This window comes from Symphodus melops (assembly GCF_947650265.1).
Source record: "Symphodus melops genome assembly, chromosome: 19".
NCBI classification, from domain to species: domain Eukaryota; kingdom Metazoa; phylum Chordata; class Actinopteri; order Labriformes; family Labridae; genus Symphodus; species Symphodus melops.
Genome location: NC_136709.1, coordinates 11,871,520 through 11,893,734, shown reverse-complemented (window position 1 = coordinate 11,893,734; position 22,215 = coordinate 11,871,520). Strand labels below are relative to the sequence as shown.

Genomic DNA, 22,215 nt, shown 5'->3' with positions numbered 1-22,215 from the left:
TTTACGCTCCTTTGTTTTGGGCTCCGATGGAGGCTCGCTGCATTAAAACACAGGGAGAGGGAGAAGATCAATATTTGAAGAGTCTCAGTCTGTGCATTTTAAACAGTCAATGGAAGAAAATCATGCATATTCCACGGCGTCTAAATTATTAACTATTCTACAATTTCTCTTTGTATTGGGAGAACAAAAATGTTAGTAAATGAAAGGAACATTAACGGTTGATGATGAAAAGGTAAGTGTTCAAAGTCTCAGTGGATGGCTCTGTTTGATATTCATATGTATGAGTTTGAATGGATGAGTATTAACACTTCATATATTTTAGAATGTAATAATAGTCTTTACTGTAAATGTCAGCTGATATCCTCAGTGGCTCTCCATTCACTCCTCCGTCACTTATTAAAGACATCATAACAGAGTACAGGTGTTTCAATGGGCCCCGCCTTGATGCACAGACTCTTCTTCAGCTAGGTGTGTGCCTTTGTTGAACAGAAATCGAGTTTATGGAGTTTTCTAAAAAAAAAACATCAAACACACTTTAAACCACACAGACACAAAAACACCTGAACTTTCTAACTCGATTAGAATTGGGGTTTGTGAGTTCATGAATGTGGATGTGATTTAAATATTGTTGAATAACACAAGTCTGTGTTGGTCGAGGAAAGTATTAAAAGCCATCCTAACAAATAAAATGTTTAACCTATACTGTCACATCTGATGAAGATGTTATAGACAGCTCCTACAACCAGATTCAAACTGATATGACAGCAAGACAATCATAGCTGACAAATGGCCAGTAATTCAATCACTGGTGCAGGACATGTCATGTCAGCCACTCTATCGACTGTGACAGGCTGTGTGAGGTGCTGGCAGACTTCTATTGACCCGGGGCGCACAAAGTGCTGATGCATCACTGTGTAGAATTTGTGTAGAACTGGTCTCCTCCACCTTTGACCGGAGGAGGAGTGGCCGACCTAAACCTTTCAGAAGAGGACATTAAATATTTTAATCTTCTTACGAGGTGGAATAGTAACATCCAGCCGGAGTCAATGGCATTCACCTTTCCTTTTGGTTGTCAAGGGTAACAACCAAGCCTTGTTTATTTAAATACACATTTCAGCAACGAGGCTGAAATTCAAAGTGCTTCACGCGTGGCGTCGAAAGCATTCTGACAAAGTAAAAGAAACGTTTAAGACCCTGATCACATCCCAGCTCGGAAAGCATGAAGAGCAACACAACATCCAGGCGCCATTCGTTAAACAATCAACGTCCAGCTGAGAGGAACTTTGATTGAATTGATCCGGCCAAGCCTCGTGGGGAAAAAAAAAATGATGGAGCACAATGTTTGTATTCGCTTGCAAACGGCGAGAGTCAGTGCATCTGGAGGATTTATTGAGCACATTACAGCAGGAAGCAGAAACAAGCCCTTCTCAGCAGCATGACTAATGCCATTACAAACAAAAGCCGTAGTTTGCATTTAGGTGATTAGTGTTCCGAGACGTGGACAGAGAACACACTGCTGATTCACGTCTCAACACATCTGCCATGAGGAGAATAAAACACTATTCATGTAAGAAGTGGTTACATCTTTTTTGACAGTATTGTAACCCACATGAATATGGGGTTACTAAATCGATATATCTCAGATAGAGGTGTAATCTCACACCAGAACAGTGGGTGGCGCAACCACTCTGTAACTCTCTGTTAGCGCGCACTCTCAAGGTCTCTTCCTTTTTGGCTGAGACGTCGTCCTGAAAGGTCGTTCCGAACAAGGTTAAGACTTCCCGGTATGAAAACACGATATAAAAGACATATATCAATGAATAATATCCTCATATCAATCGCTGATAAGTTGTCTGTTTAATAGGACGTGATTTGTGTGTGTGAGAGAGTGAAGCTGAGGAGCCGCATCTTTCTTGTTGGTCCCCTCGTGAGCTCCGGTAAGCATAGCCCTATGTTGCTAATAGGCTAAGCCTCCGTGTTAGCTTGTTGAAACTAATTGACATCAAGATATCTTGTTCTGATACTTTTCTTAAAACCAATCGGAGTTATGGTATTGATGCCAAATGTTTAACACTACCGTGGTACAGACTGTATCACTGTAAATTGTGAGAATGTCCTTGAAAAAGATCGCTAATGGCGCTAGCCGCTATGCTAACGGCTATCGTTGTCAATGGAGTTTAATATGAATGCTAGTGCTGCAGTGATCGCAGCTAAGCTAATTTAATAGCACAGCAGTGATAGTGTGGTGCTGCATTGAAGGTGTATTGCACCTATTTCTTGTTTTCAGATCATTTTGTTGAAAGAGTATCCACTCAATATATTTGCATAAATGCAGTTTGAATTATTTCATTGTGGTTGTTAAAATGCAATTGGTATAAATTGAGATAAAGTTCATCTGATGTTTAACAGGTTAAATAGATTAAAAGGGTGTACATTTAAAGGAGTGTAAGTTATATGTAAAAACTGTTTAAAAAGATAAATAGTGCTTCAAAAGAGAAACCAATTCATTGTTATATTACATGGGAATTGTGATATGGAGTTCATGATGTATAATTCTCTCATAGCACTAAGATACTTATGTTGTGATGCATGTCAATTCATTTTACAAGGATTGAAATAATTTATAACCTGAGTAACTGGTTATATCTGATAAGATATTTGAATGATGGATATAAGCAATGAGGTTGAGTGATGAAGAGAAAGAGAAGATAGTAATTTGTACTTTCTGCACTGTGTGTGTAGATTGGTTTTTTTATTTGATCATAGATCTGGACTGGATCGTTCAGAATCTGAACCTTTGTGGGTTCAGTGGCGAGCTAACCCAAGAGACATCGACTGTGGACGGACCAGAACCCCGGTGTGGCCAGCCGTGGGTCCGCCCTCAGAGGACATCAGGACCATCCATTCATTTCATTCATTCAGGAACCAGATAAGAACTAACACATTCAAACTACCCGGGTAGTGTTAGGGACATTTACATAGTGTGCACACAACAAGTCGAGGAAAATCTCCTTTCTCTTAAAGGAGAACTGCAGCAAAAGGAAACCAAACTTGGACCGTCTGTTTTTCTTTGTTTTATTTATTTTAGTGAAGATTCTTTTGATACTTTGGAAGAGTGTATTTTGTATGGTGATATCTGTTGTTCATTCACTTGCATTGCCATATGTTTGTTGCTGAGGCAATAAAGGTGGTCACTGTTCACTTCCACGTTTACTCTCTCCTAGTGAGTCAATTAAGTAATTCCAGGTATCTTTTCCCGAACCTAGATGAATGTTAGCGCTCTTAAGTTTAGTTATCAGTGTGGTAAGGCTAGAGGGCGCTACATAAAACTTGGCGAGCTAGCCAGGAGAAGTCTAAATCCTTGGTAGCGTGAAGGTTGAACAGTCTGACATTTTTATTGCACTCCATCTGTGAACACTGGTATCATCCAAATATGGATACAGTTACATCTGAAAATGTTAAGGTGCCAAATTCTCTTCTAGTAAGTGGCATGGGTAATAGTAAAGCAGATGCTGAAGTTCTTGAGCATTTGGGACAGTATGGTAAAATTGGAAGAGTAATTGAGATTACTAGCACTGAAGCTAAGTTCGAAGATGCAGCCATAGTGGAATATGAATCCGGTGGAGCTGTTGAGTTTATTCAGGATAGCTTACCTTGCGACAGACCTACCAGCATTCCAAATGTTATCCACCACATTCAGCTTCTGTCTGAACTATACACTGCTGACAGAGGTTCTACCTTAACTCAGACTTACTTAAATGAACTGAAGGATGTTGCTAAATTAAGTGGGGCAGATTTCGAGAAAGTTTTGATAGACGAGTTAGCTAGAATTCAAGCGTCTACCCAACCTAAGACGACTGAACCAGACACATCAAAGAATCCGGTATCTCAGCATACCAGTTCCCCACCCGCAACTGATCCAGCAGTTAATGGAAGTCCCCTGAGGATAGCTACAGACTTGATCCACTCCCATGAACGTGACTCACTTCTACTCGATGCAGGTGCAGAGGCATCATCCCTTCAAAGGAAACAGCCCCTGTACTTACCTTCTGAGCACCTAACCACTCCAGAGGTGCAAAAAGTAGTAGTCGAGCATGTGATTAAGAATAGTGACTTGCCTTCTCATTTTCATGGCAATACCAGACTCAGACCCTTCTCAGGGAAAATCCCCTGTCCACCTTCAGAGTCTGATTATGACACATGGCGCAGCAATGTTGAGTTCTACCTCGCAGACCCTGCCATGTCTGACAAACATACAACCAGGAAAATGGTTGATGGCCTTCTTCCACCTGCTGCCACTATAGTCAAGCATCTTGGGCCCAACTCTTCTCCTCATGAATATCTTGTTCTTCTTGACTCTGCTTATGGTATTATTGAAGATGGAGATGAACTTTTTGCAAAGTTTCTAAACATGAACCAAGACTCTGGTGAAAAGCCCTCTGGATATCTGCAACGCTTGCAGACGATCCTGAGTAAAGTCGTCAAACGAGGCGGCCTGGCTGCTCATGATTCAGATCGCCAACTGCTTAAGCAATTCTGCAGAGGCTGCTGGAACAATGGTTTAATTACCAGTCTCCAGCTTGAGCAAAAGAAAAACGATCCATCCTCCTTTGCTGAATTACTGCTCTCGATACGTTCTGAAGAGGACAGGCAAGCTGCTAAGTCCAGTCGAATGAAACAGCACTTTGGGATTACCAAAACAAAAGCCCAGTCAAATTCCCTCTCAGTGGAAGAATGTGTCCCCAAAATTGACGCAGCAACGCCTGCTTCCCATAATACACAAAAACTAGAAAAGCAAATGGCTCAATTACAAGCCCAAATAGCTTCTCTTAAGGCCTCCTTAAGTTCAAGCCAGGTGTCTGCTAAACCAAGTAAGAAAGCAAAGGCTAAACTCAAAACTCCTCCTGTAGAAGAAACGATGTCCCCTACAGAGCTGAAACTCACAAAGAAACCCCGCCCATGGTATTGTTTCAAGTGTGGAGAGGATGGCCACATTGTGCCTTCCTGCAGCAATGAGGCAAACCCTGAGCTAGTTGAAAGGAAGCACAAAGAGTTTAAACAAAGACAAGCAACATGGGAGGGAAGTTTAAACTGAATGCAGTTCCTGACGAGGGACTACCAGGAACTGGAACTGAAACTAAATGTCCCAAATCAAAAACTAAGACAAAAGTAAAGGCAAAACCTAAGACTAGAGCATTAATTCAATCCAACAATGTAGAACACCAAATTCAACTACCTAAAAAACTTGTAGGACAGAAATGTACAGCTAATGTTGGTGTGTCAGGAGTCAACACAGCATGTCTCCTTGACTCTGGGTCCCAAGTGACCACAGTAACTCACTCTTTCTATAACAGCCATCTGTCAGAGCACCCCATACAACCGCTTGATACCCTCGAGGTTGAAGGTGCTAATGGGCAGAATGTCCCATATTTAGGCTATGTTCCCATCAATCTCAAGTTTCCAAAAGAATTTGTCAAGACTGAGCCCGAAGTTTCTGCTTTAGCCTTAGTAGTCCCAGACCGGCGCAGTACCTGTAACTTACCTGTACTAATTGGGACAAACGCACTCGATCTCTTGTATGAAGAGTACTGTAGTGACAAAAACCCAAACGAGCTGTCCTCTGCTTATGGCTACAGGCAGATCATCCGTGTACTCAAGCTCAGGAACACATTGAATTCTATAGGAAAAGTAGGTTTAGCAACTCTCAAAGGCAAAGTGCAGCAAGTAATACCTGCGCAAGAGAGAGTCTGCCTTGAAAGCTACGTCAGAGCTGACACCACCAGCGAGTGTGCAATCGTTGAACAGCCTGAATCCTCTACCTTGCCTGGTGGAGTGTTTGTGGAGTGCTGCCTCGTCACCTTGCCCAAGCAGCGGCCTCACAAATTATCTGTGTGGGTGAGAAATGAAAATGACCATGATGTTACACTTCCGTCAAACTGTGTCATTGCTGAGCTCCATACTCCTGACGAGATCTATGACCACTCACCAGATCCAAACAAAAACACTGACACAGTGAAGTGTTGTTCTGCCACTCCTCAACCAGTCAATGAACCTGCCACGTCCAATCTCAAATTTGACTTTAGCGATTCCCCCCTCTCTAACGAGTGGAAGGACAGAATAACACAAAGTCTAACTGAGTATGGCGACGTGTTCGCACAAAGTGACTTAGATTTTGGACATGCAACTAAAGTAAAGCATCACATCAAGCTAAAAGACGAAACACCATTCAAGCAAAGGTCCCGACCGATCCACCCAAACGACTATGAAGCAGTGAGAAAACACCTACAAACGCTCCTTGATGCAGGAGTGATTCGGGAATCAGAATCCCCTTACGCTTCACCAATTGTAGTGGTTCGCAAAAAGAATGGAGAAGTCCGTCTTTGCATTGATTATCGCAAATTGAACGCACTAACGATCCGCGACGCCTATGCACTCCCCAACCTTGAAGAAGCCTTCTCGGCTCTTGCTGGATCCAGATGGTTCTCTGTCATGGACCTAAAATCTGGATATTACCAGATTGAGATGGAGGAGTGTGATAAGCCTAAGACAGCTTTTGTATGCCCCTTGGGGTTTTACGAGTTCAATCGTATGCCCCAGGGCATTACCAATGCTCCCAGTACTTTCCAACGATTGATGGAGAGAGTCATGGGTAGCATGAATCTGAAGGAAGTACTAGTTTTCTTAGATGATATCATTGTGTTCTCACACTCATTAGAGGAACACGAAACCAGGCTTAAGCATGTCCTTCAGCAACTGAGAGAACATGGCCTGAAACTTTCGCCAAAAAAGTGCCACTTCTTCCAAAGCTCAGTGAGGTATTTGGGCCACATTGTCTCGAGCAAAGGGGTAGAGACTGATCCTGACAAGGTCAGTGCTCTCCGCACTTGGCCTAGACCTCAAACCCTTGGCGAGCTCAAGTCTTTCTTAGGCTTTGCTGGGTATTACCGCCGCTTTGTCAGAGACTATTCGAAAATAGTCAGACCCTTGAATGACCTCACCAGCGGCTACCCACCCTGCAAGAAGGGCCAAAAAACATCTAGCCTGGGAGGGTACTTCAACCCCAAAGAGCCCTTTAATGAGCGATGGACACAGGAATGTCAAAAAGCCTTTGACACAATCATCGAAAAGCTTACCTCTGCACCTGTCCTAGGTTTTGCTGACCCAAAATTACCGTACGTCCTCCACACTGACGCAAGTACTTCAGGTTTAGGAGCTGCCCTGTACCAGGAGCAGGACGGTGAAATGCGTGTTATTGCCTATGCTAGCAGAGGGCTTTCACCCAGTGAAAAGCGATATCCAGCCCACAAGCTGGAGTTCCTAGCCTTGAAGTGGTCCATTGTAGAGAAGTTTCAAGATTACCTCTATGGAAACACATTCACCGTCATAACCGATAACAATCCGTTGACGTACATCCTGAAGTCAGCAAAACTCGACGCCGCCAGTTATCGGTGGCTGGCTGCTCTCTCCACCTTTGACTTTCACATCAAGTATCGTGCTGGAAAGAGCAACCAAGATGCAGATGGTCTCTCCCGACGGCCTCAAGATACTCTGGCCGACAACCAAGCTTCTCTCGAGGAAAGGGAGCGAATTAAACAATTCACCTCGCACCATCTCTCTTCCTTCCCTGACCAGCAGGACCTACCAGCTGACACAATTACTGCCTTGTGTCAACGCCATCTCTTAGGTACGGGTGACAACCACATACCTTCCATCACCATTGTGGAATCACTTGCTATTCACTCTGATGCAGTGCCAGACACCTATGTAGATGAGGGAGTCCTAGGTTTTTCCACCATACCAACCTGCAGCCCAGCAGAACTCCAACAACATCAAAGGTCTGACCCCGTCATTGGACAGGTTCTCAAGGTCTTGGAAGCTGGAGGTGAAGTCAAACCCAACCTCACGTCTGACTCCGATGAGCTCAAGCTGATGTTCAAAGAGTGGAAAAAGTTGGAGGTGAAGGATGGCCTCCTGTACAGAACTCGTTGGTCAGGAGAGGATGTGACGTACCAGTTTGTTGCCCCCAAGTCCCTTAGACCCACCATTCTCACGTGCCTGCATGAAGATATGGGGCATATGGGTTTGGAAAGAACACTGGACTTGGTAAGAGCAAGGTTTTACTGGCCAAAAATGGCTGGGGACGTGGAGAAAAAGATCAAGTCATGCGGACGTTGTGTTAGGAGAAAAACGCAGCCAGAGAAATCAGCACCCCTTGTGAACATCCAGACAACTCGACCCATGGAACTGGTGTGCATAGACTACTTATCCCTAGAGCCTGACAGTCACAACACCAAAGACATCTTGGTAATAACCGATCATTTTACCAAGTACGCTGTTGCCATACCAACAAAAGATCAGAAAGCCACAACAGTTGCAAAGACTCTGTGGGAACAGTTCTTAGTGCACTACGGGTTTCCAGAACGGTTGCTAAGTGATCAGGGCAGGGATTTTGAATCTCAACTCATCAAAGAACTCTGCGCCCTTGCAGGTATCACTAAGGTGCGCACAAGTCCCTATCACCCAAGAGGAAACCCTGTAGAGCGGTTTAACCGCACACTTTTAGGCATGTTGGGAACCTTAAAAGACAAAGAGAAAGGCCACTGGCGAGACTATGTAAAACCGCTAACCCATGCCTATAATTGCACCAAGAACGACGTCACTGGGTTTAGCCCATACGAATTGATGTTTGGTCGCCAACCTAGGTTGCCAGTGGACATCGCGTTCCGTCTACCTGTAAAAGATGGCTCTCCTAAATCTCACTCCCAGTACGTCAAAAATCTGAAAGCACGCCTCGAGGAGAGTTATCAGATTGCCACCGGAAATTCACAAAAGGTTGCTGATCGGAACAAACGCCGTTTTGACAAAAAAGTGAGAGAGTCAACACTAGAACCAGGTGATCAAGTTCTAGTGCGGAACCTGCGGCTGCGGAGCAAACACAAGCTTGCGGATAAGTGGGAGTCAACTGTGTACAAAGTTCTGGAAAGGATGGGAGACCTACCTGTGTATAAAGTACAGCCTACCAACGGAGATGGACCCATCCGAACTCTACATAGGGATCTCCTACTCCCTTGCGGTGACCTGTCAGAAGTGGAGGAAACTGAACCAGCCAGACCCAAGGTCCGCAGGCCGAGAACCAGACAGAGTCACCCTCAACTCTTAGAGGAACACTCAGAGTCTGAGGACGATTCACCTTTCTATCCCTCTGTTATTCCTGAGGAAAGGTTCATCCAAGTTTGTGAAATTCCAAGGAGACACCGTACAACTGTAACTCGAGCAGTAGAGGATAGACACTTACCATCCATACCAGCAAACCCTGCTGTATCCCATCCCCAGGATGAGCCCAATGACAGCAGCCTTCCTGCTGAACCTGTTGGAACACTTCCTGAGGTGGTTGAAAGTGAGGAGCTGGGGGTCATGGGTGAGCAAACCCCTACTGGAAAAGACATCACGCAACCGGATATGACAAATGAGAATGAAATTGAGACAAATGAGAATGAAATGGATAAGTCAGATGAAAACCAACCGGACATGACAAATGAAACTCCAGCTCTTGCTGATGAAGGAAAGGATGAGTCTTCTGGTGATATGGAGCATCCTGCAGATGGAGAAACAAATGACTCCACACGGAGGTCAGAAAGATCACGACAACCCCCTGACCGCTTTCACTACGTTCAGTTGGGAAAACCCTTAATCTCTTTTGCACAGAGTCTCTTACAAAGCTTTAACCAAGCTCTTGACACAATAGGTAGCTATGATAGTTCACCTATGAACCACATAACAGCATGAAGAGACTCATGCACATTCAGGAGGGGAGGGTGTAACCCACATGAATATGGGGTTACTAAATCGATATATCTCAGATAGAGGTGTAATCTCACACCAGAACAGTGGGTGGCGCAACCACTCTGTAACTCTCTGTTAGCGCGCACTCTCAAGGTCTCTTCCTTTTTGGCTGAGACGTCGTCCTGAAAGGTCGTTCCGAACAAGGTTAAGACTTCCCGGTATGAAAACACGATATAAAAGACATATATCAATGAATAATATCCTCATATCAATCGCTGATAAGTTGTCTGTTTAATAGGACGTGATTTGTGTGTGTGAGAGAGTGAAGCTGAGGAGCCGCATCTTTCTTGTTGGTCCCCTCGTGAGCTCCGGTAAGCATAGCCCTATGTTGCTAATAGGCTAAGCCTCCGTGTTAGCTTGTTGAAACTAATTGACATCAAGATATCTTGTTCTGATACTTTTCTTAAAACCAATCGGAGTTATGGTATTGATGCCAAATGTTTAACACTACCGTGGTACAGACTGTATCACTGTAAATTGTGAGAATGTCCTTGAAAAAGATCGCTAATGGCGCTAGCCGCTATGCTAACGGCTATCGTTGTCAATGGAGTTTAATATGAATGCTAGTGCTGCAGTGATCGCAGCTAAGCTAATTTAATAGCACAGCAGTGATAGTGTGGTGCTGCATTGAAGGTGTATTGCACCTATTTCTTGTTTTCAGATCATTTTGTTGAAAGAGTATCCACTCAATATATTTGCATAAATGCAGTTTGAATTATTTCATTGTGGTTGTTAAAATGCAATTGGTATAAATTGAGATAAAGTTCATCTGATGTTTAACAGGTTAAATAGATTAAAAGGGTGTACATTTAAAGGAGTGTAAGTTATATGTAAAAACTGTTTAAAAAGATAAATAGTGCTTCAAAAGAGAAACCAATTCATTGTTATATTACATGGGAATTGTGATATGGAGTTCATGATGTATAATTCTCTCATAGCACTAAGATACTTATGTTGTGATGCATGTCAATTCATTTTACAAGGATTGAAATAATTTATAACCTGAGTAACTGGTTATATCTGATAAGATATTTGAATGATGGATATAAGCAATGAGGTTGAGTGATGAAGAGAAAGAGAAGATAGTAATTTGTACTTTCTGCACTGTGTGTGTAGATTGGTTTTTTTATTTGATCATAGATCTGGACTGGATCGTTCAGAATCTGAACCTTTGTGGGTTCAGTGGCGAGCTAACCCAAGAGACATCGACTGTGGACGGACCAGAACCCCGGTGTGGCCAGCCGTGGGTCCGCCCTCAGAGGACATCAGGACCATCCATTCATTTCATTCATTCAGGAACCAGATAAGAACTAACACATTCAAACTACCCGGGTAGTGTTAGGGACATTTACATAGTGTGCACACAACAAGTCGAGGAAAATCTCCTTTCTCTTAAAGGAGAACTGCAGCAAAAGGAAACCAAACTTGGACCGTCTGTTTTTCTTTGTTTTATTTATTTTAGTGAAGATTCTTTTGATACTTTGGAAGAGTGTATTTTGTATGGTGATATCTGTTGTTCATTCACTTGCATTGCCATATGTTTGTTGCTGAGGCAATAAAGGTGGTCACTGTTCACTTCCACGTTTACTCTCTCCTAGTGAGTCAATTAAGTAATTCCAGGTATCTTTTCCCGAACCTAGATGAATGTTAGCGCTCTTAAGTTTAGTTATCAGTGTGGTAAGGCTAGAGGGCGCTACAGTATCATCTCTTTTTTTTTTTTTGGTTTAAAACATGCACATGCCCAAAAGAGGCCGTCGAACATCGGCGCGTGCGTGCGTGCGTGCGTGCGTGCGTGCGTGCGTGCGTGCGTGCGTGCGTGCGTGCGTGTGTGTTGCAAGAAGGTCGAAGGGTTGAGCAAAATCATGGAAAGTCAATTTCCCTGTGTTTTACAAATTTACAAAGCCATTATCACAAAGAGAACAGCCCGGAACTCAACAAAGACGTGACAGACTGCTCAATAAGTGTGTGCACATGAGGTGGCAGTCGGTGGTGATACCTGCGCCGTGACACCTCAGCTGCACAGCTTGTATGAGGCAGGTGTTGCCAGCCTCGGGGGTTGGACCGTCTTTCACCTTACTGTACTCGAAATTATTCCACCGCCCAACGCAAGAGCAACACAGACACCGCGCACGCAGACGCAGGGCAAACAAGCGCACACACACACACACAGACACACACATACACACACACACACACACACACACACACACACACACACACACACACACACACACACACACACACACACACACACACACACACACACACACACACACACACACACACACACACACACACACACACACACACACACACACACACAGACAGAAAGGTGGATGGGGGAGAAGGTGCCACGTAAAAATGAAAGCTGCTGCTTGTGTAAATTGGCTGATGCTGCCTCCTCTTTGCCAGATTAACTCCACAGGGCAAGGAAGAGAGGGAGGGAGGGAGGGGGGGCTGGGTTCTGTCCCTTCATCAAAGAGCCTTTCTTTTCCCCCCTTCTCTGTTTTTCTCTGTGTGAGGGAGTGCCAACTCCAGAGTGGGCGATCCATTCTGTGACTGCATGCGAAGAAGTAAAAGCCACGTCGTCTACGCTGGAAATCACACCTGGCAGAAATAAGAAGCTTCGCTTAAAAGACTCGCCGAGCATTGTGCATCAATCTCACGCTCACATCGACGATTCAGCTTGAATCCAAAGCAACAAAAACAGGCTGCAGAATTTAGGTGGAAGTCAAGCCGCTGCATCGCTTGAAGCAACAGCAGAGCACCGGAATAACAATGAATTATATGCATCATCCTCATGTCCCATTATTCTAATGCCAGGCCCTGTGTCCTGTGTTTGGGTGTGCCGTTTCCAGGCCCTGCGGCCACAATGTTTTAATCTCTCGTGCCTGGCCCGAGGCCATGAGGCCGACCCTCAACCCTGAGAGACAGGTCTGCTGACACTCCTCTGCTCTCCTTTTGTGGGGCTGTCACATCCCTCTCTCAAATCCCAGCCCACTTCTGTCCTCTTCTCTCCCCTGAGTGGGTGTAATTACATTAAGGAGTCAATCCCTGCTCAACCCTCCTCTGCACAGCTCCATCCTGCTGCATATCTTAGCATCACTTCTTTTTTACATCATCCCAATTTTAAGCACTAATAATGACCTGTGTCCGAAGGGGCCATCGGCTTTTTGTCCGAAAAGCAATGCTTAGCTAACGTCTCCGAGAAGTCGAACAGGACAAACATTTTATCAGTCAAATATTATCTGACACAGATATAGTTCAAATATCAAATTAAATACATTTTTGCAGATTCGTAGCTGAAAGAAATAATAGCATGTAATCTTGGGAGTGATATGTGACTTCTAAGTCACAGTTATGACAAAAGCAGGGGTAAGTGGATGTCAATAAAAGATCTGTGAATATTCATCTCAATGTAAAAGACAAGTCAAAGGCAAAGAGGGTTGCAGTCACGCTCTTCATGGATAAATTATGTCTTATTCAATTCGGAGAGGTTGAAGTTCACCAAGCTAAATCAGATTTGGGAATATTCACTCATCTTGATAATCGCTTTAGAACCAAACCTGTAGTTGTAATTGCATCACTTGGTTAATATCAGCGTTCGCCTACTGTTAATCCGATTGCGCGTGAAGTGGGAGAGCGTTGCTCGAAAGTTGTGGTAATTGAGTTACGGGCTATCGTTTTCAGCAAATCACCAGGATTTCCACAGGCTCTAAAAGGATGATTTGTTGGTGTGCAGAGTCCCCGAGGAAATCAGAGACCAATCAGACATGAAACTGAAGTGACAAAGGAACTGCTTGCAACACAATAAAACATTCATCATTGTGGTTCTTCAGCTGCTTTACAATATATATGGCATTAATAGGCTTTTCATACCAGCTTCATTACAGTGGAGCGGCCAAACAGGAAATGTAAAGAATGCTTGATACAGTACTGTGATAGGTTGTAACACAAAGTGTTGATGAACGTCATACTCATTGTACAGGGGTTATAGTAAAGACAGGAAATGGAATTCAGTCTTCCCACTGTCTTCAAAGTGACTTTGATGTCTGATGCATCATCTCTGTCTGTAGTTGTCGATGTTCGAGTCCTGAAACAAGTTTTATTATGATGTTTCACATCTGAAAAAAGAAAATCAGTAAAAGAGGGTTTATCCACCAGAAGTGTGACTGCCAAGTGCAGCTGAGGAAATTCTGCTGTAACGAGCACATTTATGAATGATCTCTTGAATGATTGAAGTGCTGCAGCCACTTGTTCAATCACGAACAAGCTTTCTGAATAAATCTCACAGCTCGTTCATTGATCAGGAAGACGAGATCAGTGCAGATGCTACAGTAGCATGTATTGCTATTGGAGAGCAGAGAAGAAGAACGATCAAATACTCCGGCACAAAGCAACACCATTCCTCTCTTCTTCCTGTCAAGCGCTTCAAAAATATTTATCCATCCTCTGCCTTTGCTGGGTGAAAACAATGAATTTTGCATGGCTTCTCTGCAAAGACAAAAGTGCCAGGTTTTTTTTTTGTGAAGGGAGGCTGGCATTGCGGTGCCCCCCAGAAACCACTCCAGACCCCCCGCAAGGAACCTCGTCTGAAGTTACCCAGAGAAGAGAGGAGATGTCTGCCTGCCTCATGGAAGCCCTGCTACTCCATATTCATGCTTGGATTTCAGGGGGAAGACTTATTCATCAAACACGTGCAAAAAGTCAAACTCAATGCGCCTCCCTTTTTGGGGTATGAACGCCTGTTTGATGTTTGCAGGGGTGCACTGTCATGTAGAAAGAAAAAAAAAACAGGCACACACACCACTGTGTTCTCTTTCCTGTTGCAGAGAATTAGCCCCCCATGTCCGTCGGAAAAAAAAAAATCCTTCCAGCACAAAGGGGATCAGTGCAAAATACTGAATATGTCTGATTTTGGTCAGAGTGACATGAAGCACGACTGTAACTAGACATTCATGTTGTGAACAATGTGTATGATGGTGAGTAAAGATCACTTTTTGTAGCAGTTGTAATTTTTCCATTAAATGATTGTCCTCGGGTGTAAAGAAGATGATGTCACCACTGTGACGACCCTCATTGGTTCAAATTCACCTGTAGCCTGCACATGTAGGGGTCCTTTGAGATGAAAAGTCATTCATTGGAAAAAAAAAAAAAAGGCTTTCATGTAATTCAGCCATCACTACAGTGTGACCTGACAGGAGACAACAGGTTGAATCTTTCTATTTTGGCTGACACACTGCTTTGGTAGTAATGTCATCTTTACATATTTAAGAAGACTAGAATCAAACAGCTGAGAACAAAAGGTCATAAACGACCTGAATCTCTCTTAACAAGGCGATTAGATCTCAGCCATAGACATCTAGTTACCAACCACTTTAACTTTTCATCTCTAGAGCTTATAAATACTCATCCTTTTTACAACCAGTAGAATCGCCCCCTATCTGTCATTAGACAGAATGCAGATTTAGTCGATTTTTATTCTATATGCTTAACAATAAAAAGCAAGAAGCTTCGTCCACTTTTTCTTTGATTTTAGAGTTTCTTTAAAACAGTTGAAAAATTAAAAATAAAACTTTATAATTGCCCAAGATATGTAAACTACACCGCTGTCTATAAAGAGTCAAAGTTCTTTAAAGTTCACCGGGCAAAAAATATCCATCCACTGAGACTTGAAACATGGTGTGCATGTTGACTTTCCTGACTAAAGTTATTTGAGAAAATTAAGACTTTACTTAACTTTATACTTTATTTCAGACCCATAGGTCCATATATACAAACACAAGAAAACTAAACTAAAAGCAGGTTAGAATGTGAAGAACAAACTAAATGTTTAAACTTCCTCACACTGGAACCCAAATGATTAGTCTGTTAAACTAATTATGACTTTTATTGAATGTTTGTGCCTGAGCTGTCATGCAGACCCATTACTGCTATAATGCTCCAATACCCGGAAGTAACCCAGCACAGTCATCTACTTGTGTTTCACAGAGATAATGGAGATACAGGTGACTGTAAGCCGTGCTCGACCAGAGCAATGCTTAGTCCACACAACAATGTGCACATGAACCTGCAAGTAAGAGAGAAGATTAGAGCCGTACTCTCAGAACACTTTGAGATCATTTGGCCGCAGACGCGTGAAATAAATTGTGCTAAATTTAGAATCTTTTCTGAGTGTTTTCTGAAATTTAGACTTGTCGACTAAGTGTCAATTTGTGTTTAACTGTCAGTGAATTTGGTCACTACGAACACGTTTCCAGCACAGAGGTCTTCTGAAAGGGAATTTTATGCTTTCTGACGCATTACTGTCGATGCTTTGAACATGGCCGAAGGTAACACATGGGGTACACATGGCAGTTCACGTGGATCACAAACCAAAGTCACCAAGTACACTACAGATGGTTTGGAGGTCTTTTAACAGGCAACAATACACACGCAGAGCATTTGTGTGCGTTTCAGGGCTGCATGGATTTGTAAGAAAACGACTCGAGAGGACGGGGCGAACTGCCAACAGATTGTCAAAATGCCCTGAGTGCCGAGTCCAGCTGCTGATTGTGTCATTTTAAGTCTTTTTGCCCTCAAACTGCCTTTCTTTTTTACTAAAAGACACAGGCTGAGGTGGGTTTTTTTTTTATTATTTTAAGATCTAGTCCACTTAATGCTTTAGACTAAACATCATTCTCAGGGCGAACACTGCAATGTCGAACAATTGTTTTGCAAGAGAGTGTCATAAGTGCCCCCATTGTTCCCTGACAAGGGAGAGTTTTCTAAGGGTTCAAGTGTATTGCAGCTGTGCATGAGTGCCTGTCAACACGAGCCAAGACAAACTGTGTGTACATGTAACTGCACCCAGCCTCGTCACATGAGATGTTTGAGGCTGTTAACACCACTATACAACTGCGGGGAAATATAGCACCCAATCAAATCGCAGTACAAGCAACTAAAACAGAAGCCAGTGTTTCTCTTCTCACAAATTGTTTGTCTTCTTGACTCCTGCCGGTTGTTATCGTGTTACATTCTTTATCAGAGCATTTGGAGGTTTTATGGTGATGTGATTTATATGGGCTTGTGGCACGTTAATGATGCCAGCGAGCCTTGCCTGCCATCCATATTCATGAACAACTGTGTTAGGGGAGCTGTGGAGAGGGAGGAGGAGGAGGAGGAGGTGGAAGGACTGCCACACGTCCGCCAAAAGTCTCCTGAGCACAAAGTCTGGATGGTGGTGCTGCGAAAGGCCTGAAGTTCACATGCCTGTAGGCAGGATGCCCACCTGTTCATCCAGACGAGTCTCAGTCCCAGAGAGAAGATCAACGATCAGGAAGAAACAACATGCTGAGAATTGGAAATTGTGCAACCACCGAACTTTAACCTGACATAGTGTCTATTTTAACCAAAACAAGGGTACACAAAGGAAGACGTGATCGTCTCTTTATTTCATTATATTTGCTGCTCATAAAATGCAGACATTGTGTGACGTTTCATTTTAACAGCTTAATATGGTGGAAAACAGGAAAAGACAAGGGGAAAGAAAACTGTGGTAGGATAGTTTAACCATTCTGTTAAAATTATTATCACTTAGACTTTGAAAGCATTTTAAACTACTACGAGGGTTCTTCAATCCATTGGTGTTATAAAACACTCAAAAACAATATTTTCTCTATGAGACATAAAAAAGCAAAGTAGACCATCAGCAGAGAAATGACAACATTCATGTTGTTCTTGTGTCAATGGCTGAGTCATACGGCCACACTGCCATGTGCAGCACGCAGGCAAAAAGAGCTTGGATTGAAATGTTAACTGTGAAGTGTTTCTCTTAAAAAAAGTACAATATCATTATAGAGACAGAGGGATTATTTCTATGAAAAACCAACGATCTCATGCACAGGACAGGAAAGGAAAGAGATGAGACACAAAGTCAACAATGTAGAGATAAAATGAGAGAAAGACATTTTAAAGAAAGTTTTAAGAAAGGACAGTATGTGCTTCTTTAGGGATCTATACATAATGCTTCAATATAATAAACAGACTACTTTGTTCATGACACCATATTAACTCAGTGAAGTCCCCCTGTTATAACTCAGACAAGCTGATGAGAACGGATGTGCACCAAAATGTTTAAGAATCTTTTTTTGTGATCTTTGCCTCCTCTAGTCTAACTCTCTGGTCAGGCTATTTAAATCACCACTCACTCTTCTCCATGTCATTAGAGAAGGCAAGAGGATTTCACGTCCTATTAGCGATCACGACCCAATCAATGAACTATGCCTTAAAACAGCTGACAGCTAATTACGAGGGCAGCGCCGTGTGAGCCATGCCATTCAGGTAAGCGGCGGTAATTAAAGAGGAGGAAGAAATATCTGCTGAAGGAGGATCACACAGTGGTGGCGAGGCAGAGCAGAGTGAATAGCACAGACACTCCAGGGTGAGGCCTAATTTGCTCCTTAACCAATCAATAAGCATTTCATCTCGGTTGCTATGGAACAACATATACCAAAAAAAAAAAAAACACAATGAACATTACCTCTGGGAAATTGGCACCAGAAATAATGTTGCTGCTGCTGTTGTGAACAATGTCATGTTGTTCATTTGGAAATGAAAGGGGCGTCATGTTTTGTTCTTTTTTTTTTCCCAGAGAGGTTTCCATCCGGTTTCATTACTTTAACGAGAGACCAAAGTCAAACTGCTTCTTTCACCATGACAAAAAAAAAAAACCAAAAAAACATGCTTTTTGTTGTAAAAGGATTCTGTCTACATGGCAGCTAACCAAGCAGATCATGCATCTTTTGACGCCGGTCATAAAAAAATAGGCTGGTTACAGATCTCTGGTATTTTAGTACCTCAGGGAATAACTGTACCGTATTTCTCCATATGGGGACAATATAATCATAAAAAAATAATTAGGGTCCTCCTGTAGCATAAAAGTCCTGCATGAATCTTGTGATAGGCTGACATCTTCACACCGACACACACTCAATCATCACGACTTTAGAGCGACATTTCAGACAAGTTCAGAAAGACAACAAAGGACTTCTAACTTTCGCCCACATCCTCTGACTTGGTTATCCAAAAGCCCATATTGACTTCCAGCAGTCTTGCTCATTATCCAGGTGGTGATAGAGGGCAGATAGACGATGTCTCTGACAGGTCAGACAGGTCATACTTTAAAGAGGACGAGATGAAAGCTGGAGATGGGAGTTCAGGCGGCCAAGTGACACCGTTGTTGACGTCGAGCGAGCGATGGTAGCCAGGCCTTTCAAACTGTGGATGAGAGTCTTAAGTGACAGCACAGCTGAGGAACACGCTGCGGCTTCTTTAAGCTCCTCTCAGCTTAGAGAAGGTTTTTTTCACTTAATCTGAAACCAAAACTCTGTGTCTGTCTGTTTCCACTTGCTCTAATGTAGCAAATCTACTGGTGTGTTTAAAGGGCTGTTTCAAAAACCAGACAAGTAAAGGGGAAAAATAATAATTTATTTTAAATAATTTTGTAAAATACACTTTTCCCTTTTAATAGTTTGCAAATTAATTGTATTCCTATGTTTTTCCTTTTCAGCTATTTCTATGGATGGATATTTTCCAGACCTACAAACTTACCTAGACACTTTCAGTATTCTGTTGTGTTGTTTTTATTTCATACTGGACACATTTCTACTATGTAAACATGATTGCCAGCTCTATTGAAGCTCATATCACACACGAGTAAAAAATGATGTGGTCCATCACTAATTCAGAGAGCACATTAATTCCCCACCTTCTTTTGGCGATGAATGAATAACAGTAAAAGAAAAGGGGGTTGCACCAGCCTGCCAACCAACTCAAACAGGCAAGCAGCAGGACGTGCGCTTCCTGCCAGACGAGCCGCCATCACAGCAACTGTTGCCACGGCGCAGAGCTGCCAGCCTACTTTTTGATTAGCGGGTGTTTTGGATGTGATTGGCTACAGTATGAATGGCAAGGCAAAGAAAGGTCTTAAATATTGTGTAATTAACCTCTTCACTTTCACATATACTGCTTCAGACAGCACAACTAGTGACAGCCTCCTGTCAGCTACCTGCACCAATCAAGCTCTAATAATGTAGGAGAATACAAAGACAGCATTGGGGGCTGTCGCCACCGCAGTCTGTGTGAAACTGTATCATGAGACAGCGTACGGTATCTCAGTGTTGACATTGAACTGCTGCCGAACTGCTGCAATGGACATGAATGAAAGAATAACAAGGGCTCACAGCTATAATCATCATCTGCATGTGTAAGTGAAAACAGCTCACATCATCAAAAAGTGTGAGTGAGCAGGACAAGAAAGCATGATGGAGAGAACAAGGCTTTGTCTGATTATTGGATTAACAGAAGTACGACCATGACAGCCTACAGTAGCAATGTTTTTACACACATGCAAGGCAACGCAATCACTGCTGCATCGCAAAATGTGCTGCAGGAAAGTACAGGTGTCAGCACCAAAATGGAACCGAGCAATACTGAAAGGAAAGGAAAAGGAAAAGAACCCAATGCCGCAGAGATATTTGTACGAAATGTGTAATAAAGTTGACAGTGTGTCATTCTTACAATTAATTCTGCATCTGAATCATTTTAGGATGGATCAACAACTGTTCCAAGCAGCTATCATTTAGGAGACACAAGCAGGGACAAAGACAAACAATTAAAAATAATGTGAAAAAAGGAAATTACAAACCGATTCCCAGTCACCACAAAAAGCATTTGTTGGTTTAAAAATATAATATTTCATTGAGGGGAAAAAAACTCATGGTAAAGGGCAATCCTCTGACGTCACCAGTGAAACGTCAGTTTCCCACTTTTGCCAACTAGCCGCTGTTGTTAGCTATAAACCCAAAACATGAGGCACACAAAACAAGTATCTAACTTAAAGCCAACATTGTTCACTTACAGTTTGAACGCAGCTCGTTTAGACAGCCGTCTCTCCCCGCCGTCCTCGTTGTTTTCCTGTTTGGCATCATTTCGTCCTCCGCCTCGTTAGCCGTTAGCATTTTTGTTTTAGCACTGACGTCAGAATATCTCCTTCCACAACTAAAATCGAATAAAGATCTCTATAATCACAACAGACAGCAACATTTTGAAACTGAAACTTTCCATTACCATAGATTGTTTAAATAAATGTTACTGGTCTTATTACTGCCACTCTGGAACTCAGAGCTAAAGTTTTTTGTTTGTTTTTTTAACAGGGTTTACGGTCATTTTCAGTGGCGATGACGTCATTACGTACTGCGTAATATAACTTATTTTTCCATAGTAAATATCATCGTCCGATAGATGTTCCGTTAGTAGCTAGTTCTGTTTCTCGGTCTATATACATTTATTTGTTTATATAAAATATTGATGAACATAATGTCTTTGGTTAGAGGTGGGCTCGTTTTTGAGAGGTTCAAGACCTTGCTGTAGCATGTGACCTTCATTGAGACTTAAATACATTGCTAGAATGAAATATATAGACCTACTGTATATTTTTTTTCTAATACATTGAGGCCAGATGATCCTTCCATGTGAAAACTGCATTTCACACTTTAATTTCATACATATTTTGCATCACAAAATTATCTTAGAGAGGTGGGTTTAGGGTTGAGCTGATTTTTTGGAGGCACATCTTTTGCTGGTTTTAAAGCCTGCACAAAACCCTGTAATTTGGTGCTGCCAACTCAAAAGCAAACAAACAAATCAGAGGAGGATATTGTGTTTAAATATAACATTGGATGGATTAAAACACTTAAACGTTGTTTGTGTGCATAATGACAGTTTTTTTCATAAAGGCAAACAATCAGGGTTTCTGAGAAAGCAATGAAAGCCCTGAAAAATCAAACAGACAACAAATTACTTAAGTATTCTTCCTGTCAAAAAAAAAATGGAAACACATTATTCTGCTTTTCAATGGGGAATGAAACCCATTTGTCCTATCAGTTGCCGGAACAAAGCCAGAGGGGATTCAAACTACTAGCCTGCAATTTCATGAGTCACCGTTCATCGAGGAAAAGATGGGAAGTGCAATGCTCCCATTATTTTAGGAGGGACTTATAGTGCAATGGAAAAGGCAGGATGTACATTTAATGCAGACCATACCCACTGAAATTAGAAAGTAGAGGCTTTAATAACACACTTTTATGAGTTCCTTCTAATCTGCAGTTGTTTCTTTGTCAGCCTTTTAGCCTTTGTCAGTCAATTTATTTTTCCACTTAGGAAACGTGTGCAGAAGAAAAAGTCATTCTCACAGGCTTTAAAAATGTATGTTCTTCATTATGAAGTTCTGCAATTCCACCTTTTGGGTATAAATGATTGCAGCTAATTTCATTTGGCCTTTGACCTTTTTACAACCATCATAATCTGACTCACTTGCCTCCTCAACATGAC

General features: G+C 42.5%; 1 protein-coding gene across 6 annotated transcripts in view; it reads right to left on the bottom strand.

The window, feature by feature from the left end:
- The window catches only part of cUnh14orf180 (chromosome Un C14orf180 homolog), a 157,717-nt gene extending 136,468 nt beyond the window's left edge, over positions 1-21,249 (bottom strand). For 3 of the 6 annotated variants that reach the window (XM_079369533.1, XM_079369534.1, XM_079369535.1), the window contains exon 1: positions 20,744-21,245. The gene's annotated coding sequence lies outside the window, so the exon portion shown is untranslated. Of the gene's footprint in view, positions 1-20,743 lie in introns of all 6 variants that reach the window. The other 3 variants (XM_079369532.1, XM_079369531.1, XM_079369530.1) reach the window with 2 other exon arrangements.
- Positions 21,250-22,215: the final 966 nt, after the last annotated feature.